Raw genomic sequence first — 9,324 nt, 5'->3', positions numbered from 1 at the left:
AACCGCCGGCCGCAGCGCGCCTGCGCCGCCCGCCCACAACGGCAGCCCCTCCCCGGCGTGGCCCCGCCCCTGCCCGCGGCCCCGCCCCGCGGCCCGGCCGCACCAACCGCCCGCCGCGCCCCCGCCGCGGCGCCCCCTCCGGAGCTGCGCGCGCAGGTCGGGGGCGCGGGGGTCAGGCGGCGAGGCTGCGGGGCGCGGGGCGCGGGGCCGGGCCGTCCGAGTCCAGTGCCTGAGGGGCCAGACCACCCGGGTCGAGTGTCTGCGGGGCCGCCCGGGGCCTGGCCGGGTATCAGGGCGCATGCAAGAGGCGCCTCTCCAGGGAACGCTTCACCACGAGTCCACGTATCCACGGGGTGCCGTGCGGTCCCCCCCTTCTCGGGACACGAGGCCTGCAGTGCGCCCGCACAGTAGACAGGTGAGACAGCGGCCCCCAAATACAGGTGTGACAAGGCAGTGTGTACGTAGGTGAGAACTCAGTCAGGTAAATAAATACACGTGGTGCACGGTTCCTCCTAGAACCGGAAGGGCTCCTGTAATCAATGCACTCGACAACACTGGCCAATGATGAGCTAGAATGCACATGCCACGTGGGTTCAGCCTTTTAAAGTGTGCTCTTCAGTGGTAGTGTATTCACATCCCATCACCACAATCAGTTTTCGAACATTTTCATCACCCCAAAGAATCCCATACCCATTAGCACTCCCTACCCAGTAACCTTCTTTCTGTCCCTATGGGTTTGCCAGCCCTGGGCATTTCCTATAAATGGTATCATAGAATAGGTGGTCTTTAGAAGAATTATTTTTGCAGGCTCAAAATAATTACTGTACCCACCTCTCACCCTTACCCCCATCTCAACCAGTGGTTGTTTTCTGTATAGGAACCACGTGGTTTAAGGAAAGGCCTGTGATTTAGGCACAGTTTTCTTCCATCAGGCTCTGAATCGCTCATTCTGTCAGAGCTCAGACATCTATGGAGTGCTGTTCATCTCTTTTGCAGTATCTTTTCTTTGAACAATATAAGATCATCCTGCACTTCCCTGGAGGTCCAGTGGTTAAGACTCCGTGCTTCCACTGCAGGGGGTGCAGGTTCAATCCCTGGTAGGGGAACAAAGATCCCACATGCCATGTGGCACAGCCAAAAAACTTAAAAAAAAAAAAAAAAAGTAAAAAAATATACATATATTTGCTTTTCTTTTTGTCCACTTAATATGTCCCCAGTAGGAAAATGATGGACCACTTACTCAATAAAAGGTATCAGGTGTGGGGAAAAAAAAAAAGAGCACTTTTTCTCACACCTAACATAAAAATTAGTTTCAGATCATCGAAATACCTAAATTTAAAAAGAAAATTATACAACTACTAAATATATAGAATGATATCAATAAAATCTTTGAGAAGATTCTAAGCGTGACATCAGCACAGACCGTAATGTGCACAGGCTCACCCTGGGGATCTTGTTTAAAAGCAGATTCTAATTCAGCAGGCCTAGGTGGGACCCGGAATGCCACCTTTCCAAGGAGCCCCCAGCTGACGTATGTGCCGCTGATCAGTTGACCCCACTTTGAGCAGCAAAATCACGGAGTATGGTGAAATTTACAATGTTTAAAAAAGAAAATAAAATCAAGATTATATGCGACTTGGCTTTTCGCTTATTGGAAATAAAGACCATTGGCACCCACATTGTCCTTTGTGTTTCTTGATTTGGGCGGATTCCTTGCAGATAACAGTTTTTGAGCCCTCTTTTATTTAGACATGAAACGTGAGAATGATCTGGCTTTAGTGGGACTTATTTTATAAATAAAACGTGAAGAAAATATAAAACATGTTTTTCTCAAAGTCTAAACGTGGCTCCAAGCGGTTCTGGTCTAGCCCTCCAGGGGTAGCCTTCCTTAGCTGAAGACCCTAGCTGAAGACTCAGGCAGAGCCCGGCGGAGCCGGTCAGGGCGGGAGAAAGGCCCCACCTTGGCTCCCCCGAGCTAAGAACTAAACATGCAAATAAATAAATAAATAAATAAATAAGTAAACAGCATCATGGACCGATGCGAAGGGCTGGTTTTCGAGAACAGGAGGAGCTCTCTGTGGACAGGCCATCGTGTAGGGGGAGACCCCCCCCCCAGTGGGTGGCAAGGTCAGTTTAGTGACTCTGGACTAACGGCTGGAGACGCAGGCACAGCATCCACGTGAACCTCAAGTAATGCGGGCCAGCATTGGACATGACACCGTTGTACGAATATATGGATTCGGTGAAACCAGCAGGGCTGGATAGCAAAACCAGACAGAGAATAGAGACATTACAGGAAAATAAAACTGCAAAGCAATATTGGACATGAACAGATAGGCAGACATTCTTAACAAAAGCTTGGCAAATTGAATCCAACAAGATTTTTTAAAAAGAGTAACTCATCGTAACCAAGTGGTGTTTATTCCAGGGATGCAAGTTTTGTTTACATTTGAAAATCAACCAGTGTAAATTACTATATTCATAGGGCAAAGTGAAAAACTATATGATTACCTCAAAAATGCAAAAAAATAAAAGTGGCTGGCAAATCTAACATCCACTCCCAGTAAAATTTCGGCAAATCAAGCACAGAGGGCAAGTTCCTCAACCTGATAAAGGGCGTATATGAAATTACCACACTTCACATCATACTTAAATGGCAAAAGACAGAATGCTTTCCCTCTCGATGAGGAAAAAGGAAAGATACCCACTGTCGCCACTTCTGTTCAGCATTGTGCTGGAGGGTCTACTCAGCGTGACAGGGCAAGAGAAAGAAGAGCATGCAGGTGGGAAGACGAGAAGTGGAACTGTCTACTTCCTCCCTAGGCAGCACGATGACCTAGGGAGAAAATCCTACAGAACCTACAAAAAAGCCAGTGAGTTCAGCGAGCTCGGAGAACACGACGACATACTAATACCAGTCATGTTCCTATACCCTAGTGGTGGACATATGCAGACCCTGCAATTAAAGTACAATAGCGCCTACAATCACTCAAGCACACACCGAGCTGTGAGTTTAACAGAATACGTATAGGACATGCGTGTTGACTAGCATACAGGGTGGTTTCACTGCCCTAAAAATCCCCTGTGCTCTGCCTGCCCATCCCTCTGCCCTTTTGCCCCCTGGCAGCTACCGATCCTCTTACTGTCTCCATAGTTCTGCCTTTTCCAGAGTGTCATAGAGGTGGCATCATACAGCCTTTTCTGATGGGCTCCTTTCACTTAGTTAAATGCATTTCAGGTTCCTCTGTGTCTTTTCACGGTTTGATAGCTCATTTCAGTTAGTGCTGAATAATATTCCATTGTCTGTGTGGGACACCGTTTATTTATCCATCACCTGCTGAAGGACATCTTGGTTGCTTCCAAGTTTCGGCAACTATGAATACAGCTGCTGTAAACATCCGTGTGCAGGCTTTTGTGTGGACATGAGTTTTCAGCTCCTTTGGGTAAGTACCAAGGAGTGTGCTCCTGGAGCGTATGGTAAGCGGATGCTTAGTTTTGTAGGAAATAATCAAACCGTCTTCCGAAGTGGCTGCACCATTCTGAATTCCCACTGGCGTGAACGAGAGCTCCCGTCATTCCATATCCTCAGCCGCGTCTGGTGTTGTCAGCGTTGCATGCTTTGGGCAGTCTAAGAGGTGTGCTTGACGGCCTTCTGAAGACTCAGTTACTGTGCCAGGTAAGTGGCAACCCCACGCGGGGCAGGGCGGGGGCGATGTCCCCCGGGACACGGTCTGGCTCCGCAACCAGAGGTGCTCTCGCTCCAGGATTCCTGGATCTGGAATCAAGGGGTGCGAATGGGGCGGCCCCTCTCCCTATTACCTCTCCTGATGCCCCACAGACTCTGTGCTTCCTGTTCTGTGACTCTCGGTTCCAGAGGGCTCAGTCCCCAGGGGAAGAGAGCTTCCTCGCGGGGACGCAGTGAGGCTTCCTGGGGCCGTCGGTGGAGGCTGTGGCCTGGCCACTTGGGACTCCTCGGGCCCGAAGCAGGGGCGGCAGGGCCCGCCTCTCACGGCTGAGGAGCTGGGAGCCCAGGTCCTCTTCGTCCTCCAAGCCGGTGGACCGCCACAGCGATGCCCTCGGGCCCGACGGCTGAGGCTCAGACCCGGCAGGAGCGAAGGTTTGGGTCACCCACCAGGCCACGAACCCCCAGCAGCTGCTCGAGGGCCCAGGGAGCGTGGACGGGGTCATGGAGGAGGGTCACTGTCGGTACCAGCGCCGCCGCTGCCACCAGGAGTGACGGCTGTGACAGCCGCGCCTCGTCCTGCTTTTGATGGAAACGTGCCTGCGTGTTTATCCACCACACGCTTTTGTTTTCTCCTCCTTGCTCGTCCCTGATCACGTAGGATGCAACGAGAATGGCCGGCCTTATTCCCATAGTCTGCAAGACTGGGAAGCCCGCCCAGAAGTGATGGGAGGTCCGGTCCCCTCTCCTGGGGGCGGGGACAGTGGCGATGGGGGCGTCGTGTTGGGTGGGAGGTGAGTTTGTGCCTGTCTTCCTTTGGGAATTTGGCTCAAAGAGCGGCTGTAAGCAAGGCATGGAGGTGTGCGGGGGGCCGAGATGATGGGCGGGGGGCGGCTAGCCGGGCCCCTTTTCTTAGAAGCCCCTCTGCTGCGTGTTCGCGGTTGAGGGGGTCAGCAGAGACAGTTCTGCACGAGATCTGGAGACCAGAAGAGAAGCAACAGCCGCACCGATTTTTCGACTCGGAGGGTCGATCTGGGGTCACGCACGTGGGGGTCACCTTGTTGGGGGCAGTGTCCCCACTGGCCACACTGCCTCCCGGGGTCCGCTCAGCCTCTCTCGGGCCGCGTGTGCCTCTAACCTTTATGACAAAGTGCACCAGCTTCTCGGGCCGGATGTCCGCACCGTCCAGGCTGGAGGTAGAGAGAAACACGTGGGAGAGGCTAGTCCATCCCCATGGGGCCCGGCCTGGCCTCACCTCGCCCTCCACACCCTCCCCTCTGCCCGTGCTTCTGTCCAGCTCTGGCCGCAGCAGCTCCCACAGCCGGGGCTAAGCCTGCAGACCAAGCCCTGACGCGTCCCCCCATCCCTGTCTCCCTCTTCTCTCCCTCCCGCCCTCTCTGTCTCTCTCTGACCCAGATAACGAAGAGACAGTGAAACCCACGGCACGCACCGGCGTCTGTAAATCATTTGCTGCGCATCTTGTTATTGCTGTGATTTGTGAGTTTTGTTCGCTCCTTAAGGAGTAAAAGAATCGGAGAAACCTTTGTTAGAGATGTGATTTCAATCAGCGGCTTAGGAGAATTCGGTTAAATACCTTTGTGACCGATTTCTAAATATTTGGAAAAATTGTTAAGTATTTAATTTGGTGTTTAAGTGTTTGATATTGTGTTTAAATATCTCTAAAAATATTGTTTAATGGATTTATAGGACTAAGAAATAGGACATTGAACAAAATACGAGTTTCCTTCTGCTTGCTCGAAAGTTCCTCAGCTATTAAAGTATTGATTAATCACACACACACACACACACGCACACGCACGAACAGAAGGAAAGACAAACCAAAGGAAAGTTTAGGGCAACTGCTTTTGAACTTCCAAGGAAATTAACGTGAGTTTGAGCTCGCAGGGTCAAGAGATGAACACTCGTGACAAGGGGCAGGGCAGCAGGAGTCAGAGGCCAGCAGAGGCAGGGAAGGGCCGAGTCTTCAGTTAAAACTGCAAAATCACAACACATTAAAAGCAGCAAGTGGTGGACCCAGTGCTGGAGAGAATCGGGTCCGAATGCCCAGCAGGGTGGAGAGATTCCAGGACTGGCCTAGAAAAAGGCACGATGGAGCAGGACGCCAGAGCCAGGGATGCACAGGGCCGTCCTGACCGGGGGTGATAGCATGGCCGAGAAAACCAGCGGCAGAGGGACCCGAGGCTGCTCCACGCGGCTCGTCTCCCTCCCTCTGCCCGCCTCCTCCCTCCCCACTCCTTGTTTTCTAAACAAAAGGAAAGTGCTCCTTTACTCCTTGATTACACGGGTGGGGATCTTTTCTGAAGACCAAGAGTGCGCCACTACAGATGAAAGGATGCACATCGTCCAGGGAGAGACGCGTGACCGCGGCCGGTTCGCCTTCCAGACTTGCGCTGCTTTCTTTTCGTTCCTGACATGTGTGTGCGTGTGTGCCAGTGTGTGCGCGCGTGTGTGCGTATCCGTGTGCGTGTGTGTGCGCAGGAGCTGGGGCTTATCCCTGGGAGCTGCCAGCCCAGCACTCGGTCTCCCTGTGCGTCTGGGTGTTGCTCACGGTCAAAGTCACAAGTGCAAACAGCCGTGCCTGCAGCGCTGCCATCGGACAGGACGCCCCTGTCCCCCAGATGCCTCCCTCATGCTGCCCCTTAGAGGCCCCCCACCCCACCCTGTCTGCAACCTGCCCCCTCCAGCATGTCCCTCAGGGGGTCCTGCGGCCAGTGGCCTTGGTCTGGGGCTTCTCTCACTGGATGCACTTCCCTCCTCCCCGTGGCTGGGCCACGATCCACCCCCGTGTTGACTGAAGGGCACCTGGGTGGTTTCCTGGTTTAGGCAACTGTGAATAAATCACTATAAGTATTTGGGTTCTCACCCCCTTGGGGTGACATTGCCCCCACTGATGACAAGTCACTGATTGGAAACCCGCAGCTCTTCTCCAGGGCGGTGCCACCTTCCCTCCCCGCCACCCCGCATCCTCGCCAGCACTTGCTACAGTCAGTTTTCTGACCCTTTACATAAAGGGACACCCTGGGGTGGTGTCCACAGTGGCTGAATTCCTCTTCTTTTTCTCTGGCAGACCCTGATACCCTGATTTGCTGCCTTGCAGCCAGAGGTGGCCGCGTGCCAACCTGGCCAATGAGGTCAAAGCAGACATTTAAAAGGGGAACAGAGGCTCTGTCGCTCCTGCTGGCTTCCTCCTGTAACAGTGAGGTGATGACGTGATGGCTGCAGGAGCAGCCTTCTTGCAAACACGAGGACAAGAGTCATGAGCTGAGGATGGCAGAGCACGGGGGACCCTCAGTGACGTTGCAAGCCGCTCCAGCCACCAGGGCTGCCTGCCCCACCCTCGTGTGAAGCTCAAAGATGGAAAAAGTCTCTGTGCTTCCTTGGTGACCCCCCACCTGAACACCAGCAACATGGGTACAGGAAAAGTGGGCCAGGAACACCATTAAGAACACTTGTCTCAAAAAAAAAAAGAACACTTGTCTCCAGATGGCGGCATTTGGGAGATCTTGATTTTCTTGGTACACCTCTTTCATTTCCCACATTCTGGGAACACACAGGACCCCACAAATCTCCAGGGAGCCCACATTCTCTGGAAAGTAGAAGTTAGAAACTTTTGAACAATGTGAAAAATGTAAATGATGTTGTTGTTTTTTTATAAATGTATTTATATTTTTTTATTTTTGGCTGCGTTGGGTCTTTGTTGCTGCGCGCGGGCTTTCTCTGGTTGCGGCGAGCGGGGGCTACTCTTCGTTGGGGTGCGCGGGCTTCTCATTGCGGTGGCTCCTCTTGTTGCAGAGCACGGGCTCTAGGCACGTGGGCTTCAGCAGTTGTGGCACGCAGGCTCAGTAGTTGTGGCACACGGGCTTCGTTGCTCCGCAGCACGTGGGATCTTCCCGCACCAGGGCTCGAACCCGTAATCCCTGCATTGGCAGGCGGATTCTTAACCACTGCACCACCAGGGAAGTCCTAGACGATGCTTTTGATGAATACTTGATACCTTTGGGAATTGCCCAGGTTATAAGAAGTGAAGAAAAGATACAAGAATGTATAGAATCCCAATTTTGTAGAAGAAAAATAGAGGGAAAAAAAGATTAAGGGAAAAGATACAGATGGCTGCCCGTGGTGACCGCTGGGTGGAAAGTGTGGGTGGTCTTGGAGGGCCTCCCCTTTCCTAAATGTCTGATGGGAAGCAGGCGTCAGAGCCATCCCAAGCCAGGAGCTCCCACCCCCGCCCTGAGGGGCCTGGGTCGGAGGCTGGGGCTCGTACCCTGGGGCACCTGCCTCCCCAACCTTTGCTCAGGCCCCTTCAAGGGCACAGCCAGTTGGTCCCCGTCGCTGTGCCCTCGCCCTGCTGTCTCGCTGTCCCTGGACCTGCTGGTGTGGGGGTGGGGAGGGTCCGACCCCTGGGGTGTGATCCTCCCTTGGAGGCTGCTTTCATCCTCCCCGACGGTTGCCTCTGCGGAGCTGGATGGGATACGGGGCCCTGCCAGGCACCGCGGCCCTCGAGGCCTCAAGCGGGAGGGAGTCCTCATGCCAGGTTTCCGGAGAGCCAGGCGCTACACGGCGCACCTGATTGCGTGTGAGTGACTTTGGCTAAACGGGATCACGGGTTGGAGCCGTCAGGGCTGGTCCTGGAGGAGAGCAGGGCTAGTTGGCAGGGTGAGGACAGAGCTGCGGACGCCACGGGCGTGTTCTGTGGAGCAGATAAAGCAGGGCTTGGGGAGGATGCAGACGTCCCGTCCCAGCTGTACTCAAGGGACTGAGGATTTTAAAACTTGGGCATATTTTCCCCGACGTTTTGGGAAAGCTGCTTGGACAGCGGCCCGCAGGCCGGAGGGACTCACGCGTTTTGGGCACTGTGCCCAGCCCCGCTCGGCGTCATCCTGCAGGATCCGGGATTTCCTCTTCGGCAGGACCTCGCCGTAGGGCGGTCTTCCCCAAGGTCAGGCTAGCGCGGTGGGTGGGTTCTCCGTAGGCGAGCGGCCACCCTCCTGGCCCCGCCCAGCCCGACGCCTTTCCGAGACGGCAGTGATGGCGGCGTCCCCTCGCGGGACCCCCGCTTTGCGGCACTCGCCCCTGGTTTGTCGTGCGCTCAGCCAGGAAACCAGACGATAAGCTACTGACTCTCCAGCCCACAGGGGTAGAGCCTGTCCTGCTGGAGGGATGTTTTCTGGGTGTCTCGGCTCACGGTGGGCGATGGGTGCACAAGCTTGTTGAGAAGCTAAATGCTGGCACAAGGGCCACCAGGTTGGGGCCAGTCAATGGTGGCCCTGAAGTTCAAGGGCAAGGCCCACACCTTTGTCTTCTCCTCCCAGCGGTGGCTGCTTCCCTGACCTGAAGGCACCGCATCTGCTGGTCCAGCCCCTGCCACTTATTCCACCCGGCAAGGCGCCTGGGCCACCAGCTCCGCCTCACCACACACTCGTGACCAGCCCGGTGCTCCTTTAAGGCCCAAGTCAGCGGCCGGGACTTTGGGGTGCCTGCCGACCCTGCCGGTACCTTTGCCGACCGCCTGCCCCCCCACCCGAGCCCCACGTCTCTGTCATCCCCTGACCGTGCGCTTCTCTGTCCTTCCCTTGGTGGCCTCGGGCCTCCTGCTCTACATGGGGACCTGTGCTGGAACC

This window comes from Balaenoptera physalus, assembly GCF_965194825.1.
Source record: "Balaenoptera physalus genome assembly, chromosome: 16".
Classification (NCBI taxonomy): domain Eukaryota; kingdom Metazoa; phylum Chordata; class Mammalia; order Artiodactyla; family Balaenopteridae; genus Balaenoptera; species Balaenoptera physalus.
Note: the sequence above shows the minus strand (reverse complement) of the source record.